The 22,247-nt window shown below is 47.6% G+C and overlaps 1 protein-coding gene across 5 annotated transcripts in view; it reads right to left on the bottom strand.

Annotated features, from left to right (window-relative positions):
• The window catches only part of ST7 (suppression of tumorigenicity 7), a 596,792-nt gene that overhangs the window by 536,129 nt on the left and 38,416 nt on the right, over nucleotides 1-22,247 (bottom strand). The window contains exon 1 of one of the 5 annotated variants that reach the window (XM_069627937.1): nucleotides 16,662-16,797. The exons of the other annotated variants lie outside the window; for them this stretch is intronic. The gene's annotated coding sequence lies outside the window, so the exon portion shown is untranslated. Of the gene's footprint in view, nucleotides 1-16,661; nucleotides 16,798-22,247 lie in introns of those variants that run through there. 5 annotated transcript variants of the gene reach the window in all.

Genomic DNA, 22,247 nt, shown 5'->3' with positions numbered 1-22,247 from the left:
CATCTAGAATTCTGGCAGGATGTTCACAATAGGACTGCAGAATCAAAGATCATAGAACCCAGCCTATGTGGCTTATCCTGGATCTGCAGCGATTGCACCAAATAGTAGCCAAAGCATAAATCCACTGCCAAAAGCATGCTTTTATGTGATGCTTTGAAGAGAGGAAATAAGAGGGGAAGGATGTTTGCAGAATCAATGATGGGAGTTTCCAGCTGTGCATGGGGTGAATGCAACACTGGTGCGGCGTGTTTTAAATCATGTGGCCACCTTCTCACTGAAACCTTAACGTTCACTACATTTCCATGGGGGACAGAGCTATCAAAACAGATGAAAGATGCTATTCTAATCACTTCAGGTAGGAATGGATTTTATGCATACAACTATGCTTAATGTACTCAAAACAAACCATCACAACACTGGCCTTTTGGGTAAAGTTGCTGAGGGAAAGGACCATAAAACGGCTACATTTCAAAATAAATTAACCAACAATGTGAAAAATGTTCTAGTGGGAATAAGTGCAATCAAAAGAAAGCTTACGTGATGGAGCCCACCCTTATCTTAAGGGCAGTGGAGCCCAAAAGGTTAGGCAGAAGACTAACAGCAGCAAGCCCAGACACATGGTTGCCCAAGAGGTTAGGCAGAAGACTAACAGCAGCAAGCCCAGACACATGGTTGCCCAAGAGGTTAGGCAGAGGAATAACAGCAGCAAGCCCAGACACATGGTTGCATTCACTTGGGTGCTGGAGCAGCTGCTGCCTCTCCAGGCAGAGAGCGCCTTGGGCCAGCATCTGGGAGAAATGGTGTGAAACCCCAGGGGGTAAAACAATTATCCAACAATGTGAGAAATTAGCTAGTGAGAACATGAAACTGACAAAAATGTCTTCTTCCACAGCATGCAACCCACTCAGGACCAGTATCATGTGTGAGCTCTGTGTGCTCTGCCGCTGGGGGTTTCACACACTGCTTGCAGAGGTTGCTGACTAGCACAGGTCCAAGTAACAAACCCAAATATCTAGTGTCACTGCACAAAGTGCCCCTCGCACCTTCCTCTGGCCTATCCCATTACCACCTAGCTAACCCACCAAATTCTAAACTTTCTATTGTCCTTACTGTTAACTATGCGGATCGCTGAAGGTTTTGTAAATGTATTAACATAATAAGAAACCTTAACAAGCGGTTTATTAAAAATGTATACCCAACAGGCACCATACCCTTGTAACCCATCTAAATGTTTAGAAGAGAGAGACTGAAAGGTTACAAGAGACAGGGGCCCAAGCGACTGTCTTATCAATGAACTAGGGTCTCTCCTAGAAAAGGAAGTAAAACCAGGACATTTTAAAAATTACCTTCCGGTGGCAGAGGAATTTATAAAACAAATAACATTTTTACATTTGTCCTACAGGGACAAATCCGTTATTTTTATCATTACTAGAATTGTCACTTGGCCATGTAAAAAAACCGAGGCCGGAAGATCCGGAAGTGAAGCACACAAGATGACTTTGGGACTTGAAAAAGGACAGGGAGAGAACATTTGCAAGTCAACTCAAATTAGGAGCAAACAAACAATTAAGATTAAAGTGAACTTTATGCAGATCAAAACAGTGGCAGCCTTTAAGATTCCTTACACCGCTGGCCAGAAGCCGACGGGCCACGCCTGCAGAAACGTACACACACGGCATGCCAGAACACATTTAAAGCCCTCCACAGAGCCAAGGATGCCAGCAAATCCATAATCAAGTCTTAACTGAAGCACGGGGGGGGGGGGATCTCGGAAGACCCTTAAAACCCGCTAGAACCTCTGGGCACAGAGGTAACGCAAGTAGTTCTGCATCTTCTGGATTCACCCTCCTAGGTCAATCGATCTCTTTCCCAAGAGCTTTCACCAATTCTACCCCTCACGGTGGACTAGTGCAAGTCCCGATAGGTGGCCACAGATCTTCACTATGGTCTTGCACACGGTTTGTCCCCCATTGTCCCACACATTATATACCTTGCACCGGGAGGTTATGCCTCTCCCATCAGCAATTCCAGATCTTTACCAGAAATACTTTCAAGGCCTCTGCCAGTCTTCTGAAGCATGAAGGAAGATCCACGCAATCTCCCTCACGCTGTCCCAGCGACGGTCTAACTGGCCGCCCCATTTCACAGTAATTGCAACCAATGATCAATTTGGAACCACTTAGCAATCGAAGTGCAGGGGAAGAAATCCACTCCCGTACAGTCTAGAATGGATTAAGGGGACTCTTCATCCAGCATCTGCACGGTTCCCTACCGCAGGAATTTTAAATGAGTCTACTTTAGCACATTTATTCTAATTTTTCAGATTCCAGATATGCATTCCTGCTCTCATCATCAAAGAAAAACTTCTTCTAGGAGAGCATCTTCTCCAAGAGCTGAAACTAAACTAAACTTCAACATGGATGGTAATCACGGAGGCTTGAAATACAAAATAAAATCTGCTCAAACAAACCGATTTCAGTCCAAGAGTTCACATTCTGCATTTTCTGATTATGGCAGTTCAGTTAGCTCATTGGCTTAAAGGATGTTCTGGGTCAAGACAGGGTCTCGACGACAGGCAGCCGAGTCTTAAAAGCCAACATTATTCAGTGGAAAGGCTAACTCGTGGCAGACAGATTATTCTAAAAGCAGCTAGAGCATGGCCAACCAAGACAGCCTTCTATTGGCTCCAGTACAGTTGTGCATCCTAGGCAGTGTGCTTAAACTATACATGCCCTAGACTGCGAGCAATTAAAGGGGATCCAATTTAAAAATGAAGTGTTTAATACCGATTGTAAATGTGCTGTGCTATGAAGTTATAGAATATACAATGTAGGAGCTTCACTGAGACACAAGCGCGTGCAATTTTGAGGCAATGTTGAAAATATTTCATATTTATGATATTTCAGCTTAAAAAACGACTCGTTCGCCGATCACTCAAGACACTCCATTGAATTAGGCAAGGTGAATTGAGCTGACACACCGGAAAGAACTGTATGGTACGAGGCTAGTCCTGAAGAAGATCGGACCCCATTAGATTACAGGAGCTCGCAGTACCCATTTCCAAGGTATCCAAAGAATGGTCGACAAACTCTGCTTTTGAAAAACGTTTTTAACAGCATTTATAAACTCACTGAACGATGGAACATTTGTCATTTCTTCGTTAACTACTTATTAGTATAGAACATAACCTGGTCGTTAGGACGAAACCAATTAAGCAGGTCTGTCCCCTTAGGGCAAAGGGCTGTTTGGCAGACCGCGAGCTCCAGTGTGTTTGTTAGATTGGGGGGGTGAGAGGGGGCAAAAGCACACAGGGTTAACACATTTGGATCAGAGGAGACAGAGTCCTCTGCTCCAAGGACCAGCATGTGTCCCCTAACCGTGCGACAGGCCCTCCAAGGATTAAGGTGTGGCAGCAGCAGCTTTAGAGAAGCATTTGGTTATCAAACACATGAAGGGCAAAAGTGGCGTGCAAAGTGAACCAAACAGACCACTATCACACCATGCAGCCATGGAGAACATTACCTAGGCAACAGCACGCAAAGTCGGTGTTTGCCTTATATGTTTAGGGCGCGCGTGAACACACTTATCGTTATTAGATTAATGCTCACTTGAGGTATGCCACTTTCTTTACACACCCTCTCCTGCCTTTATACGCAAGCTTAAGCCAATGTGATAAGGTTCCCATGTGCCGCAAGGGTCGAACTTAAGATGGGATAAGCAGGAGCTAAAAGCAGCTCCTGGGTATCCGGCATTAACCAGTGAGCGGGAGCTGCCACCGAGGAACCACTTCATGACCCCTTATGCTTCAAGTGTCATATCCATGTGCCCTACATCTTATTTGTAGATTGACCCAAATGTACAGAGTTAAATTCGCATAGGTGTGTTTGTTCTGCATCAGTTGGCCTGGGGAGCCAGAAGTAGCTCGTGGTAGCAGGTGGTGCCAAGGTCACGAGGCTCTTCTAGGCTCCCAGCAGGAGCTAAATAGCTGCCAGCTCCCCTCAATTTCGAACCCTGTGTGGGCATCGTGAATCTGTGAAAGGGGTACGTAGGCATTTTACTGCAAAACGTAGCACCAAATGGATGCAAGGCTCTTTTCGGCAGCATGGATTTTCAGAAACCCTTACCCTCCATGCAATTTATGTGCGCGTTATAGAAGAACTAGTTACTCTTACCTTGTAACGTTCTTTCGATGGGATGTTCCTCCGACGTATTCCTTATCTTAGATATAAATCCTTCAGCTTTGCTGGCCTCGGAAAATTTTTTCGCCAGAGGGCGCTGCGCGTCGATGATCGCCGAGTCGATGACCCTCGACGGCCTCCGTGCCGACGTCGACGTCATCCTGCCTATAAAGGCCGCGCGCAGCGTCCGTTGCTCAGTTCCGTTTTGTAGTCCCCAGTAATGTTTTTGGATTAGACTAATCACCTTGAAGGAGCATAGGCTGCAAACCCACAGGAAGTCATACTGCGGGGATGGATGGGAGGGTCGATAAGGAATACGTCGGAGGAACATCCCATCGAAAGAACGTTACAAGGTAAGAGTAACTAGTTCTTCGAAGGGATTGTGTCCTCCGACGTATTCCTTATCTTAGATAGACTCCCATAGCAGTGGTATTGTGACTGGAGGCGGGAGTAATAAAAGTTATGTTACCCTTCCAGAATGGACAGAGTGTAACACAGCCTTGCCGAATCTAGTTTCTTGACTAGAGGAGGAATCCAGGCTATAGAATTTGGTAAATGTATGTGCGGACGACCATGTGGCAGCCGCACATATATCTCGAATTGGCACCCCTCTTTGAAGGGCTGAGGATGTTGCGATACCCCTGGTAGAATGAGCCCTTAGATTTTGAGGAGGCTCCTTTCCTGCCAATTTGTAGCACTCCAGAATGGCTAAAATAATCCATCTGGAGATGGTTTGTTTTGTTATTGGAAGGCCCAACTTATGTCCTGCATAACCTACAAAGAGTTGGTCTGCTTGTCTGATCTTAGCCAATCTGCTGATATAGAAGCTCAAGGCTCGCTTAGGGTCCAGCCTGTGCAGTCTCTCTTCCTCCTTCCCCGGATGAGGAGGAGGGTAGAAAGAAGGTAATATAATCTTCTGAGTGATGTGAAACTCCGAGACTACCTTCGGGAGGAAGTTAGGCTTCACCTGAAGAACAACTTTGTCCTTGTAAAAGATTGTATGTGGAGGTTTACACGATAAGGCTTGCAACTCGCTAACCCTTCTAGCAGATGTCAATGCTATTAGCAAAACAGTTTTGAGGGTGAGAAGCTTCAATGAACAAGAGTGTAGTGGTTCAAAAGGGGCACCCTTTAGGAAGTTTAAAATTAGGTTTAAATCCCATAAGGGAACTTGAAAAGGTTTCGGGGGATAAACATTAGTTAATCCTTTTAGGTATTGTATTACCAATGGAATTTTGAAGTATGAAGGCTCCTCTGCAGTGCGCTTAAAGATTGATAGCGCTGCGAGATAGCCCTTAATTGTGCCAACCTGTAGGCCTGAATTAGCCAGGTAAAGTAAGAATGACAACACCATAGGTGTACCACAAGAAAAGGGTTCAATATTCTTTTCTCTGCACCAGCTGCAAAATTTGTTCCAACGGCAGCGGTATAGAGTTTTAGTTGCCGGCCTTCTGGCCGAAAGCAACACCTCCATAACATCATCCGGAAGGTCCCAATCCTTGTACCTCAACCTTTCAGACACCAAGCGTGAAGGTTGAGGGTCTTGATGGCTGGATGGAGAACCTGACCTTCCTTCTGCGAGAGAAGATCCTCTCTGTATGGCAGTCGAATTGGAGGGCAGATGGACATGTCTAGAAGGTCCGGGTACCACGTTCTCCTGGCCCAATCCGGGGCAATTAGGATCATGGTCTTCCGAAACCTTCTCAACCTCCTGATCATTTGAGGAATGACAGGGACCGGAGGGAACGCGTACAGAAGTGGGAACTCCCAGTCCACTACGAACGCATCTCCTAGAGCTCCTCTCGGGGGAAATTCCCTTGAGCAAAATCTGTCGCACTTCCTGTTGATACTGGTGGCGAACAGATCCACTTGAGGGGTTCCCCAAAGGGCGAAGATCTCTTGAAGGACTTCCTGAGCTATCTCCCACTCGTGAGAGACTGTGCTCTGCCTGCTCAGAGCGTCCGCTGTCAAGTTCTTCTCTCCGGCTAGGTGAATTGCCGATAGAGAGATTCCTTCCTGAATTGCCCAAAACCAGAGCTGCATCGCCTCTCTGCACAGTGGTAGTGAGCCTACGCCTCCTCTTTTGATGAGGTAGTGCATGGCCACTGTATTGTCCGTCATTATTAGGACGTTTCTTCCCCGTACAGACGGCAGAAAAGCCTTCAGCGCTAGTCTGATGGCTCTCAGCTCCAACAGGTTGATATGTAGTCTGGACTCCGATGGAGACCAACGACCGCTGATGGTCAAGTCGTTGGCGTGAGCTCCCCACCCCGTGAGTGAGGCATCCGTGACTACTGTTATCTCCGGCCATGGTTGCCAAAACATTTCTCCTTTCAGGATGTTCTCCCGACAGGCCCACCACTGAAGGTCTCGGGCTACTTTGACCGGGATCCGAAGGAGATCTGTCATCCTTCCTGAGAACTGTGACCACTGAGTTCTCAGTGCCCACTGGAGGGATCTCATTCTCAGGCGAGCCTCCGGCACGAGGAATATGCAGGATGCCATGAGGCCTAGCAACCTCAGAAAGTCGTAGGCTGGGAGATATTGGGCATTCTGAAATCTGATGACCATCTGCAGAATATCTCGAGCCCTCACCTCTGGTGGCAAGGCTTTTCCCAGGGAAGTGTCCAGGACTGCTCCAATGAATTGGAGTCTCTGTGATGGTATCATCTGTGACTTCTTTAAATTGAGGGAGAAGCCCAGCTTGTGAAGGAAGTGGCAAACATAATCCAGTTGTCTCTGAGCCTGTTCCGAAGATACAGCTCTGATCAACCAATCGTCTAGGTAAGGGTAGACATGAATCCCTTCCCTCCTTAGACTTGCAGCCACAACCGACATTAGCTTGGTAAAGACCCTCGGGGCGGAGGTTAGCCCAAATGGCAGAACTCGAAATTGATAATGAGAGCTGCCAATTGCGAACCTCAGGTATCTCCTGTGCCTGGGATGGATCGGCACATGGAAATAAGCGTCCTGGAGGTCTAGAGATACCAACCAGTCCTGAAGCTGGAGGGCCTGAAGGATCTGAGAGAGAGTCACCATCTTGAACTTGTCCTTTCGGAGGAATTTGTTCAATTCCCGTAAGTCTAAGATGGGTCTCAGTCCTCCGTCCTTCTTCGGTATTATGAAGTAGGGGGAGTACCAACCCTTGTTCCTTTCCGCTACAGGTACCAGTTCTATGGCACCTTTCTCTAGCAGGTCTAAAACCTCCTGCAAGAGGAGCGGATCTGGAAGCTTCAAAGGGTTGTTCCCCGGTGGATGACTCTGAGGGATATGTAGGAAGGGCAGGCAGTAACCTTGGGCCACTGTCTCCAGAGCCCAAGCATCTGACGTAATAGCCTGCCATTCCGTCAGATGGTGAGTTAACCTGCCCCCTACTGGTGTTCTGTGAGGGGAGACCTCAGAGTGGTTTTGAAGCGGCTGATGCAGTTGCCGAAGGTAAAGTGGCTCCTGCTCCTGCGGGTGCGGCTTTCTTTCCCCTACCCCGTCCACCACGGGTAAATCTTCCTTGGCCTCTTTGAGCCGGTCGTCCCCTGCCCCTTCCATATGAGGAATAGTAACGAAAGGACCGTCCTCTCCACGATGATCCCGAAGGACGAAAGGTATTCTGACGGATAGCAGCTCCCAATGACTTGGCTGCTGCCTTGGACGTTTGCAGTTTCTCCAAACTGTCATCCGCCTTCTTTCCAAAGAGGGTAGAACCGTCAAAGGGCATATTCAAAAGCCTGGTCTGCACGTCAGAGGCAAAACCAGACTTCCTCAACCACGCATGCCTGCGGATTGTGGTACTTGCCGCCATGGCCCTGCTAATACTGTCAGCAGAATCTAGGCCAGTTTGTAGGGTCTCGCACATCGCATCTTTACCATCCCTGATGATGTTTAAAAATGCGTCCCTTTCCTCTCCTTCTTGGAGGCAGTCAGCCGCTGATGAAGCGCACTCCCAAAGGGTGTGGCTGAACCTAGCGAGCGTACAGGTCGCGTTAATAGACTTTAACGCCATGCTACAGGCAGAAAAAACCTTCTTAGCCATGGCATCATACTTTTTGTCATCCCTATCCTGCGGAGCAGTGGGGTATGCAGATGTGCTGCCTGATGAGGTTGCAGCCTGTACAACCAAGCTCTCAGGAGTAGGGTGTTTTGACAAATATTCAGGGTCAGAACTAGCCACCCTGTATTTTGTTGACAGTTTTTTATTTACTGCCGGGATAATTTCTGGCGTTTCCCAGTTTGTCAAAATCCTTCTCTGTAGAGCAGAGTGAAATGGAACCACAGGATCCTCCTGTGGGCCCTTGTCCAGTATGTCAGTGAGGTCATCCTGCTGAAAGGCAGGAGAAGGTGCAGACCAACCCATAAATTCTATGATTCTAGACATCAGAGCTCTATATGGAGTCTCCGCATGTTCTCCTGGGTCTGGTTTGATAAATTCTGCTTCAGGAGAAGTGTCCAAGCCACTAGCTTCCTGAAGTGCATCCTGAAGATTTTTTAATCTTCCTTCCTCAGAGGCGAAAGTCTCTGGCTCTGGTGATGTGGTCCTCTGTAAATCAATATCTTGGTCTGAATCCTCCCTTTCCTCAAAAATCGAGGTTAAAGGGGGATACATTGGTTTTTGGAATGGTATAAACCCCATTTCCAATGCAGAAGGAGCCATCATCACAGGCCTTGAAAACGTCGATGTCGTCGACACCGACGTGAAAGTACTCGAAGGCGCCGTGAAAAGCGTCGAGAAATGTGTACTAGGCCTCGAAGAACTCGAAAGGATCGGAGTCCTGCTCGAGAACGACGTCGACGTTCTCGGCGTCGAGTCGGAGGTCTTTTGTCTAACCGTTGGCTGTGGAGTAGCCGTGGTTCTTTCCTTCACCGGCGTCGATATCGGCGTCGACGTCGGCGTCGACTCGATCGACTGATGCGCCGATGGATCCTTCGACAACGGCGTCGATGGCGCCGACCTCTGTTTCGAAGGAGTTTTCGACGATGGCGTCGATGATGCTTTATCTCCCGATGGCTCGAGGCGCTTTCGGGTTGACTTTTCCGCCGGGTACTGCGACTCGCGGCGTTTAGATTTTTTGGGTTTTTTACCCGGGGTATCACCCTCAGCTGTCTTCGAGGGGGACGAGGCCGCTTTCTCGAAGACGCTTAGCATCTTTTTCCTGAATTCCTCCCACTCAGCTTGCGAGCTGCGTTTTGTGGGGCAATGAACTCTCTCAGGAGAACTCGACGAAGATGACGAAGGGGATCTCCTACGTCTCTTCTTCGAGTGTCTCGATGTCGACGAGTGGTGGGAGCCACTTCGTGATCTAGATCGAGAGTGTTTTTTATGGTGAGGAGACGAACGTCTCGACTCTACCGAAGAAGCTTTCGAGGAAGTTAAAGTTGACCTACCTCTCTCGAGCTTCCCCCTACGCTCCTTCAAGGCTTTCGCCGTCATGGAAAGGCATTCCTCACACTCCGAACTCTGGTGCGTGATTCCCAGACACCACAAACAGACCCTGTGAGGGTCCGTCAACGACATTTTCTTCCCGCAGTCTCGGCACTTTTTGAAACCGGACCGAGGGGTCGTCGGGTCGGAGGAGGATGCCATCGATATCGAGGTAAATAGTAGTTATTATATACGTTATCTTGACGAGAACTGAGCAACGGTGTTCCGAGGCACAACGAAGCGCGGAAAAACGGAACTGAGCAACGGACGCTGCGCGCGGCCTTTATAGGCAGGATGACGTCGACGTCGGCACGGAGGCCGTCGAGGGTCATCGACTCGGCGATCATCGACGCGCAGCGCCCTCTGGCGAAAAAATTTTCCGAGGCCAGCAAAGCTGAAGGATTTATATCTAAGATAAGGAATACGTCGGAGGACACAATCCCTTCGAAGTACGTGTTTTAAATACACAGTGTTCCAAGTCGTTCCTCAAGGAATTCTTTAGCGCATGTTCCACCATGGACCTTTGGCAGGATGTACTACTAGGCAGCACTAGCAAAAGGGGTTGCAGAAGCCGGTTAGATAGCTCGGCGAGTTACTTTACTACGCGTCATCATGTTTGTGCAACCTGCAGTCACTGGCTTGAATCGGGGCAGGCACAACTCAGCTCTTCACCTTTCAGGATTTCAAACAAAGTAATTTTTACATTATGACATGGTTTAGAAGAGGAAGGAATCGGTTACGATGCATTATTTAAAATTACTATTTTCTTTGTAGCTGCATAACCCACAAATGGTTTCTGCATATTACCAGTTATTTCTTCAATGCTATAGGTCATCAGCTTGCCTCTTTAAGAAGCCGAAGGAACACTTATCAGGACAAAAGTCTGGCTGTCCAAAACATTTGGTTACACTATGGTAGGCAAGGAATGAGTGTCAAAAGAGAAGGGATGGGTGCCAAACGAGAGATGATGGATTCCACCTGCACTACGAATGTGCAGCTCTACCCATCCCTTCTGCTCGTGTCAGGAAGTGCCATACCACTGGGGGTCTTCCAAGTAGGCCAGTGACAAACTACAAGCAAGCCATCGAGCAATTCCTTCTTGGGCAGACAAAGATTCTAGGGTGGATCTGCTCTGTGTGAGGATTCTGGACTATACGTCCTTTCTCCCCAGAGGAGGACCACCCCCTTTGAGGCTTGGGAGGAGAGCGAGTCCGCCAAGCAAGAGCCTCCTTATGGTTTTGGGCAAGACTCCAATTCCAGTACGTAACTCCCAGCCCAGAGTACATGTCTGCCTACATATGAAGTGGAAAGGTCGTCGTTACTTCCATTTTGAATCCAAACCGTGACATTTCTTCAATCTCTTTGGCTTCAGGTAATGCTGGATCTGGCCTGAAGTCCACAGTCAAAGAGGAAAGACACACCCCTTTTATTTCTGATGACTTACATAAAACCACGAGGAACTTTGAATCAGACAGAACCCCAGGCAGATGCAAGTCTCTGATGGAATAACGTCCTGGAGGGGCAGAGCCACGCTAGACTGCAGAGCCTGCAGTGGCATGGAGAGTGAGCAAATCGGTACCCGGAAGCCTGGCGTCTCCTGATAGACCAATAAGCCCATGGCCGGGAGAGAGACGGAGAAGCTGCTTGGTAGTGCGACCACACGAAAACAGTGGTAGGCCGGGGGCCCGCTAATGGACGGCAACACCAAACTGCAGTGGAGAAGTCGGATCCGAGAAGCATGTTAGCTGTCTAAGGAGCAGCGGAAGGGAAGGGATCACACTGAAGAGGCAACGCTGTTGAGGGGGGCGAGACGTGATACCAGGGGCTGGAGAAGCCACAAGGGTTACAAGAGCCAGATAAACCTAAGCAAGCAGATGCCATACCGAAGCAGAGTTAAAGCAAGCCTATCAAAGGGCCAAAGGGCTTTGAAGAGTCCAGAGAAACTGGAAGATTTATACCAAGGCTGGAGAAGTCACAAGGATTACAGAGTTCAGAAAACCCGAACGGGCAGATATCCGACCAAGGACTTGCTAAAGCAAACCTGACAGAGGGCCAGAGTACTTTCGGGAGTCCTGGAAAAAAGAAACATGGTGAAGCGAACTGGGAGGAGAAAGAACCTGTAAGTTTACAGTGCTTAAGACAAGGAAACTGTCAACCACCAAGTAAGAAATGGTGGAATTGTGTTAATGAATACTTGTTTTTCCTGAGAAAAGGGAACTGTATGGAATTTGTGCACAGACTTAAACTTCGCAAACAGACCCTGCAAACAACACACATTTTAGAATATCCGTAAGTGAAATGAATAAGATTACACCATGCAAAACAGTCCTTTGCCGAATACATTCCTTCAAGGGGGATCTTTGAGTACAGCCATCCTCTTCAAATCACCGCAACCTCCCCACCTTATGTTTGTGTGCAACTTCATAACGTTAACAAAAATAAAATAATCTATTGGCACTCTAGGCAACCTGATGGTGTCGCAATAGCTAGAAACCCCTCGTGTGAGGCTTCAACACCTGATAATGGTTTAAGGGAACATTACTGGGTGGCATTATCCCCCACCCCTGAGGTTATGCCTTAGTTAGATTGCACACGGCATCAAGGGTGGGAGTCGGGCTGGCCAGAAAAATTTCAGAGGGAAGCAGTTTAACTGCAGAAGTTTGCTTTAAAAAAAAAGAATGAAGTGGGCGTGGCCAAGATGGGAGGCTGAGCGGATGCGAGCTCCTTCCCGAACTTACAGAAAAAGATCATAAAAACACCCATTTCCTAATTCAAAAAGATCCTCTAGCATGGGGGAAGGGCAGCGGGCCGTGTGTGCCCCAAAGGTATAAGAACAACGCAGGAGGTCTGAGCTTTTAGAGGTGTGGGAAGAGTGCTGGGTGAGCCGAGCGAAAAAGAGGCCAGCCCCAAAATGACAGGCGGGACAGTGGGAGCGGAGCGGAACACCCGCGGAGTGACCGAGTGCAGGGCTGCGCTGTCAAGGAGGAGAGCAGCAGCGGTGCCTGGTGGTACAGCAAGGGCACCATACAGAGAGGAGGCAGCGGTCCCCGGAAACGGAGGAGCACCGTGTGGACTGGAAGAGGCTGCGGGCTGGCACATTCAGATGATCGCATAAGGCCGGAGGGTTTCGTAACCACGGGTTCACTGCTCCTGCCACTCGCCGTGGGAGCAGAGCAGCTCCCGTGGACATGCAGCAGTGGGAGATCCGGCATCAGTGGTCGGCATCATCTGGAGGAGTGAGTGTCTGGAGAACCTGCAGGAGTAGCCTGGAGGCACACAGCTCAGCACGGAAGCAGGGACTGGAGGAGGAGCCCCCAAGCACCGAGCGGCATACATAGGAGCAGTACAACTGGCCAGAGAAGGGGACCGCAAGGACGACTGCGGAGCCAGCAGGCGAAGGCAAAAAGGGTTAAGAGCAAGGAAGCCCAGCAGGGAACACTAAGACAAGGGGCACGATTAGACTGGGGAAAGTTGGTGGAAGGAGACCTGTGCTGTATTTCCAAGTGAGCTGCAACACCTGGAACACAGGAAGGAACCCGGGATATGCGAGTTGGGGCTCCCAGGTGAGAACAATTGAAGAATTGGGCTGCAAGAAGCAGATAGGGGAAGACTCAAGTGCAGGGCACATTGGCGGGCCCGGAAGAGGGGGTGGCTGTGAGGTGTGATACACCCAGGCACCAGGAAGGAGGAGGGGCACAGTAGTGGGTGCAGTAAGAGTACCAACGGGAACCAGGGAAGGAGTGGAGGGATCACCATGGAGTGAGTCAGGCAGGCCCGGGCCCAGGAGAAACAAACTGAGACCCGCCCCCACCGAGTGGAACAGTGGTAGAGTGGGGCGCAGAAGAGGCAGAAAGGGAGAGAACCATAGGCAGTGGAAAAGTGAGCAGAGTGGCAAGGAAGGCAGAGACACTGATTAGTCCCTCTGGAAAGACTGAGCCCCTTGAGGGGAGAGGCAAGGGGGTGCCCACTGGAGGAGGCGGTATGCAAGATGTAGATGGGACCAAAAAAGAAGGTCAACACCTCTGGGGCTCGGGAGCAGAAAGAACATCAATGAGGGCATACCCAAACTACACTCCACATTGAGAACCAGGGAGCATGGGGCGGAGAAGAGATGGCGTTCAGTTAGGAGTCTTTGCATAGTCCTGGCCAAAGGGGAGATCATGGAGACGGTCAAAAAAGAGACAGCCAGTATCAAGGAGAACCGTTGCAGGCGATCACAGTGAACCGGAGAGACATTGATGCATTGGGAGTTCAGGTGATGGAAGTGTAAGGTCATGTCACAGGGCTGGTCGTGCAGGTACCCGAGCTGGCACAGAAGGCACAAAGAAGCAGAAGAGGAGATACAAGCCTTGGAGGAGAAGTGCAAAGATCTGGAAAACAGATCATGGAGGGACAATATCTGGATTAAATACCTCGAGGAAGGGGCAGAAGGATCTGATCAGGAGGGTTGCATCTGTCAGATGTTTATGGACCTCACAGAAGGAGGACAAGGGTGAGAGATGGAACTTGACAGGACACACAGAGTGGGGCCTCATGAACGGAGCCAGGGGTCCGACCGCAGAACGTCCTGGTGAAGATGCACAAATCAAGAATAAGTCATGACTCATGAGCGTGGCCAGGGGAAAAGGGAAAATACAGTAGAGGAGGAGCGAAATTCAACTGTATGATGACTTATCACAAATGACACTAGTGAGGAGTAGGTTGGTGGGGCGCACGATGTTAGTGTATGGGGGGTCACATCAAGAACCTGGACGGTGGATTCAGGGATTGTTGAGGTTCAAGTATACGGTACTAGTCTAGGGGGTATTTTTGAAAGAATGGCAAAAGGGGCTTAGTATGGGAGTGGAATCCATCCGGGGATTGGGGAGTATACACAACTAAAGAGCAATGTATAGGTTAGAATCAAGTAAGGGGACTAAACAGCCCAAATAAGAGAATAACAGTGCTACGGGAATTAGGAAAAAGGGAGCAGAGATAGTCTGCTTGCAGGAAACTCATCTGATAAAGGGTGATGCGGGTCACCTGAATAATAGGCAATACCCAAAAAGAATATCGTGCTGGAACAGGGAGCCAGAGGGAGGCCATTGTATTTCACAAATCATTAAAGCTGGAGTGGTCCACGGCCAGGAGGGATCCAGAGGGTAGGTTTGCGATGGTGAAAGGGAAGTTGGGAGGTCAAATGTACACATGGTTTTCAGTGTATGCACCTAATCAGGGGTAGGAAAACTTTCTGCAGTGGTAGCTAGCGGAATTGGGCAGATTTGGAGCAGGCGAACTGGTGATGGCAGGTGATTACAATCTGTCAATTAATCCTAATCTGGAATGGTCGGGAGGGGTGAGGGGGGCACACAATGGGAACAATGACCACGCAACTAAGCAGGAGAATTGAGGAAGTGGGTCTCAGGGATACCTGGCAGATGCACGATCCACGGGACAGGGATTACTCCTACTTCCACATCCACAAAACATACTACTGGATAGACTATATTCTGTCAACACAGTAGTGCATACCACAAAGGGGTGCATATAGGGAGTATGACAATAGGGGACAATACACTGGTTACACTGGAGTCGGAAGGAGTGAGCTTGCAGAGAGGGCATAAGGGTGAAGGCTTGAAGAATCTCCCCTCAGGGATAAAGGGATCCGGACACAGGTGGAAGATGCAATAAGAAGGTACATGGGTTTAGAGGAGAAGGAAGCAGGGGTGAAAAATAGGATTAATTTCAAGATAGGATCAAAAACCTCCTGATAGAAGCAGGAACTAAGAGAGACTAGAAAGGCAGAAATGGATCTAGAACAGGAAATGCACAGGCTATAGGCAGCTCAAAATGGGAAGGGGTTCAACAGGGTCACTAGGCAGCTGGCTCAAGCAAGGGGACAACTTAAACAACTCATTGGCAGGTCGGTAATGTAAGCGGATTCAAATCAGCACTACAGCTAAGTCAATGCCTAGTCTGGGATGCTGAGGGAAACCCTTATTGATATATTTTTATGTCCAGTTTGTTTACTCTGGATGACAACCCTCATATAACACCCCTCTCTTAGAATCCCCCTGACCCCACTGAGCCAAGAAGTAGGTTTGTTTTGAAAATTAAAAGGTTTATTTGAAAATTAAACGAATATATGTATATATCACACTTTTATAATAAATTAATATTTGTTATCACCCTTGAGAATATGATGTTGATCAACAATGGATAATGTTATAGTGGTACACTCTTTTTAATGGCTTAGAAGTTGATATAGAGAGAATAAAGTAGCTGAGAATGCTCATATGGCTTCAAAAACAATGCAATGATGAATGAAAATGCAGTACAGAAAATAACTTGATATGATTTCAACCAAAACAATATAATCACTTATCCCCCTGGTAGCAATTCACACCCCCCGCCCCCCTTTATGCAATGTAAAGAGATGGAAGGAAAGCACACAGTTCTCAGGAATGCAATCAAATATAATTCAGTTCCCCCCTAGCAAGCTTCGAGGAAAACAGGCAGGAGTTTTAAACACAGGCAAGATCCTTTTAAACGTGGTGGCAATGAAGTGAAAAATATACTCAAATTGCTTTTAATTCCCTATAGGAGGTTCAGGGTGAGAGAGATACTTTACATTAATTCAAGATCACTTGAGCAATGCTCCATGAATGATTGTCAGGTTGCAAACGAATTTCAGCAAAGGAAAGCAAGGACAAATATTTTTCACACGTGGCTGAAATTAAGCAAAATGTCAAATCGCGGCAATTTAGTCACGTGCGTCTAGCGCAATTATGGAAGCACTATAAGGGGTAGCAAGTCGGTTTTAGGTTCGTTGGAAAGCTTAGAATCTTAGCTTTAAGAGGACAGATAAAACTCGCTCCTAGCACAAACGGTTCCAGATATACGGCCGATTTAGTAAAGGTAGTTTTTCGGATTTGAAATTTTAAAGCTCAGAATGACAGATGACAGTTTTCAGTTTTAAAAATGACAGGAAGACACGATTCTAGGAGGCAGTTCTAATAGTTTAAAATAATCTAATCCAAACTATTTTAGCCTAAGAGATTGGTTTTGCATAGTGCTAGCTGGGTACTCACACTAGATTTTGGACAGGAATGCGGCTTTGTCACGGATCGGGTCAACTGGTTGGACTTGACTCCTGGCGGTTCTCTCGCCACGGACGATCTCTGCCTGGTTCTGCTCACAGCGATCTGGGTCAGCTCTGCTAGCCGCACTGCACGGCGGTATGGTCTCTGGTTCCGGGTACATCTCTGCTTTCTGGGTGTTTCTGGCACTGGGTTTTAGCCAGAATCAGACAGCTCAGCCCGGCTGTCTGAATAGTTTGGTTGCTAGGTTTTGAAGGCCTGCTGATAGGAGTTCAGCTGTTGGGTTCTAGAGTTCTTGGAGTTTCTGGATGTGAAGTCTGAAATCAGGATGTGGAGTTGTCCGTCAAAATGCTCTGCAGAAAGTGAAAAAGAAGAAAAGTCCTATCTGGCTTCCAGTGGCTTTTTTTATGTGTTTAGAAAGTGGGAGGGTCGGCTCATCTTCTATGCCCAACCCTCTCAACTTATCATTGGCCAGTTCCCCCTCTCTCCCTTGATTGGGGGAACTGGGTTGTGAGTCAGAGTGATGAGGTAGGTTTATGGTCAGAGGATCCTCCCCTTGTCAAATTGCACACAAATCTATTTCTGATCCAAATACATATTTATCTATGTACCATTTTTCTAATATTATACGTCCAGTTAACATATTTTCTGTAGCACCAAACCATCTGATCTCTGTCTTTGTAAGATGTTGTGTCCATTTATGACATAATTCTCCCCTTTTCATCCAGATAACGACCTCTAAACCTTTCCAGATTTTACACAAATGTGCACCAGGGATATGGGTTTCAGATGATAAAGTGTCAGATTTTTAACATGCGTACATTTGGAGTAACAACCTTTTTTCCGCTACTATCTCCAAGACCATACCACAGGGTCCTAACACCTCTTAAAATGTGCACAGAAAAATCACAAGAATGATGATGTTATTTATATAATGTTTACAAGTCCGCACTATGAATTATCCATCTTTTTAAAATCATGCTCTGGCCCCAAAGGGGTGTGGTTTTCCAAAGCACATGGTGGAATTGCTGGTTTATCCACTTCCCCCAAGCTCAGCTTGCTCACAGATGCAGTGCCCCTCCCACTTCTCCTTCCAAGAGGAAGCCATTTACAACCCCCCTAATATAACATTTGCCTGAGCCAGGGACAGTGCTTTGTTTAGTTTCCTGTAGTCCCCAGGTGCTCCTCCCCTAATTCAATCAGAGAGATGTCCTCTCCTTTTGGCAGGGGCAGCAGAATGCAGCCAGGCCTGGGAAGAGTGGCTGAGCAAGTTTCACTCCGGTCAGGGGTAGTTGCCGTGCAGGATTCACTCTCTTCAAGCCAGGCTTCAGCTAAATGTCACTTTAGTTCCCAGTTTTCTACATTCAAATCAAACTGACAATTTTTACACATGCAGCTAGAACGCTGATTCTAAGTTCAAAACTATGACATTTCAACAGTTGCAAACTATGTGACACTCAACAGTAGGTCACTCATTTATTTTAAACATTTAGATTTTAGTGTCTTTCAGTCCAATTTCACTTCAGCTGCTGACACCCACAGCTCAGCCAGTTTTGTTATGAACATTGTTTTGAGCTCTTTCTCTTTCCAGATTTAGTATGCACACAAGAATACATTCTGCCAAATGCCTGCTGGTGTTCATTGAGATTTTTGAATATCTTGTGATGTTTAAAATAGGCATTTTTAGCTTGCATTTCAGAGAAACAAAGGTGATTTCAAAGCGCTTTTTTTTTAGCCACCGGCACTGCTGTTTTTCCTTTGGCACACATTTCACTCATGGCACTCCTGGCCCCTCACGCTCGCACTGGTGGGTGGCAGGTCAGGGGACCACTTTGCTGTGCGCAAAACTGCACGGCTCTCTAGGATTCTGGCGCAAATGTGGGCTTTTCCGCCCTCTTGGATTTCCTAAGCCCACAGCACCAAATGTTGCAGCATAATAGTCCTAACGTGGGTCAGGACACCCAACAGTAGAGAGTACCCTACTGAAGAGAAGACACCTATGAATGAGCATTGGAATAAGGTTGGGATGGTGCTAGCAAGGCAGCTAAGAGCCAAAGAACAGAGGGCCTTCATAGCGTATCTGGAGGATAATGGAGGGAGAATGGTAGGGACGAAAGTGGGTACGAAAGGAGTCATGCAAGAGTTTTTGCCAATTTCTATAGGTAAGAACCATGTGACAGAGAGGGGCAGCAGGCATAACTAGCAGAGTGGGCAGGACCGCAGCTGACCAGGGCTCAAAAAGAGCATTTGGAAGAGCCAGATACGTAGGAGGAGGTGCAGTGTGCGATAGCAAGATTGAAACCACAACCACCCAGGAGCAGACGGGCTGACAGCGGTGTTCAACACTATATTTAGCCAGAAATTGTCCAAGAGGCTAGCAGAGTTATTCAGCAAGTTTCGCGAGAAGCGTAACATCTCGTCCTCTATGGAAATGGTGCTTATCACCCTCATCCAGAGACCGGGGAAAACCCTGCAGCAGAGTTCCTCGTACAGGTGACGCCAAAATATACACAAGGGTACTAGCAGCAAGGCTGGACGGAGTGCTGCTGTCCTTAATTGCACATGATCACTGGATTTATCAAGGGCAAGAACACATTTGATAACATAAGACGGGTCCTGCATATAACTAACAAAGCCACAAGGGGAGGAAGGCCTACACCCACTTGTTTATTAACGTTTGATGCCGAAAAGGCATTTGATCGCATCAACTGGGGGTTTATGAATCAAAAATTGAACCAGGTGGGGGGGCGAATATTCTGAGGATGGTCCAGGAAAATTACCAGGCTCCCATGGTAATAATCAAAGTGAATGGGGGGGGGGGTTTCACAAACAGGTTTCCCATCAGACGGGGAACTAAACAGGATTGTCCGCTCTCCACCCTATTGTTTGCTTCAGTGATGCAGCCATTTGCACATCGACTAAAGGAGACATGGGTGGTGCAAGGGGTCAAGCGGGCAAATTCAAATAACAAAATTGGCTTAGGAAGAGCAGGAGAGATTTCAGCCAACGTCCCATTTAGATGGGCAGGCGGCCCAGTAAGGTACCTGGGAATTAATTTGACATTAACCCTGAGTGGAATAGTTGGGGCAAATTATCCACTCTGGGTGCAGCAAATCAAAACGTATCTAGCGAGATGGAAGGGGCTATATGTCTCGTGGCTGGGTAGGATAGCTATTGTAAAGATGAATATCTTCCCACGCTAATTGTATCTGTTTCAGGAGACTCCCTTACCAGTGCCGGGGAAGATGACGAGAGGGATACAGGAGGATAAAATCGCTTCATTTGGAACGGGTAGAAACCCTAGATAGGGCAGAAAACCCTATATAGAAGTAATGTGCGAACGGGGAGAAGGAGGCTGCCCAGAGGTGTTAAAATGCTACCAGGCGGCACAGCTGAGAGCACTGGCAGAGTGGGTAAGGGAGTTAAACAAGAATCATTGCGTGGGTATGGTGCAAGCACTGGTTGGAGAAAATCTCTTGAAAAAGCCCTGGATGAGAAAGGAGCATAGACCGGGAGGACTACTAGAGAATCTGATCACGAAAAAAAAAAAAAGACACTAGAGATATGGGCTCGGCTGAACAGAGGCTCTGGTTGGCGTTATGGCCATCGCCACGGACCCCCATCTTTAGAAATCCCGCCTTTCCACCAGGCATGAAACACACTATATTTAAAAAGGTGGCTTTAGGGTGGGGTAAGGGAAATCAGGGATCTGTATGAAGCTGCTCATCTTGAATCCTTTGCGGAATGCTGCAGGGAATACGATCTAGGGAAGGAGGATTCTTACGCCTACCAGCAGGTAAAACACTGGGTGGGAACCTCATCAATAGTGGAAGGAACTACGAGGGGCTCGAAAGAATGGGAAAGGCTACCTTCATTCAGTGAGGTTAACAGGAGACTCATTCTAGACATTTATAGGATCCCATCAGATCAAGGGGGGCAGGAGCAACTAAGAGTGAGGACTATGTGGGAGGCTGGTCTGGGGGGCGAGTTCAGAGATAGGGAATGGGGACAGGCCATTAAAAAGGTGGCACAGCCCATGTACCTCGGCACAACAGCTGCAGTAGAAAAAGCACCACAAAATGTACACCACTCGCTCTCCAATAAGCTGGCTGCAAAATAGCAGGGTGGTACAGCATTTCTGGATGGAGGTAAAGTCGATGGGCGACATGTTGGGTTTGGATTTAGAAATGGATGGGGCATTGGCGCTCCTGAACATAACGGATGGGGACTGCTGATTGGGGGTGGGGGAGGGGCAGTGCTGGTATATTGTGGGCAAAGAATCTGAAGTGTTAGACGCTGCATAGTGAAACAATGGAAGCAAAAGGAAGCACCGTCCACTGTACAATGGTACAGTGTAATTTGGGACACAGTGTGGAAATAATGACGGCAATAATACGGGGGACAATGATGAAGGTTTACATGTTTGGTCACCTTTTCTTACCCACGCTGTGAAAGATTATTCTTGCCTATATATCCCATAGAGACGAAAGACACTTGATATATTACCGGAGGAAGAGAACTAAGCTATGAAGGGGTGGTATAGAAACACTGGAACACTTAGACCAGACCAAAGCGGTAGTGCAACTCGTGGCACGAGTTGATATTATTGTTGAATGCATTGGTTACTTGAAAGTTCATAACACAAAAGCTATGTGAATGAAGCCTTTCTGGAAATGCTGTTTTTGTGCTAATAAAGATTTGGTTGAACAAAAAAAAACAAAAAAAAAAGACTGAAGAAAGGGACATTTCCTATGCAAGTCAATAGACACACTTTTCTAGTAGAGCAGTCAAAGTGGATACTGCAGAACCCCTGGGCTCAGGTTTGGAAATAAGGAGAGGTGGGGCCGGGGGGGGGGGAGGGGTGCGGGGTAAATGTCCCAAAATTGGTGCATTTAAAGTCAAGAAGGGAAGGCGACAGCCATGTAAGATATGGGACCACTGTGGAAAAAGAAGACGAGGGTGGGTGGCTGGATTTCACAAAGACGAAATGCAGTCAGGTGTCCTGTTTGGCGAGCATGCAAGCCTCTTGAATGTAGATGACAGTATGCTTGTTGAAATAGACAGTAGAAAGTAAGGCAACGTATTTTAAAGCCTAGACAGATCATTAGATTGTTGTCACATTCAGAGCGGTGGTGCAGTGTGCCGAGAGACTCCACACACGCTGGACAGGGTTGCCCCTTTACGGGTGCCCGGCAACACTACTCCAACAACAAACAGGGAGTAAACGGAGGGCTATGCCTTTACTTTACTTAATTTATAACGTGCAACCAGTGACCCGTAGGCTTAAGGGCACACAGATGAACAAAGACAAGCACAAACAAACATAATAAATAAACTGAAAAACAGAAGCCTGCAGTGAGCAAATCAGATTAGTGAGAATGTTTTAGGAGAGTATCAATGTTTCCAAGCCCTTGGTACCTCATTCTCAAAAGCCCCTTTCATGGCTTTATTACTGTTACATCTGGGGGGGCTTCAGTAGATTAGAGTTATTCGATCTGAGGAGTCTTGTACTAGATATTTCAATAAGTGGTTCCTGCAGGTAAGAAGGCATCGCTCCCATACGCCATTTATGTGTGA

This window comes from Ambystoma mexicanum, chromosome 12 (assembly GCF_040938575.1).
Source record: "Ambystoma mexicanum isolate Mex_15411 chromosome 12, UKY_AmexF1_1, whole genome shotgun sequence".
NCBI lineage: Eukaryota > Metazoa > Chordata > Amphibia > Caudata > Ambystomatidae > Ambystoma > Ambystoma mexicanum.
This window is presented reverse-complemented; position numbering and strand designations above follow the sequence as displayed.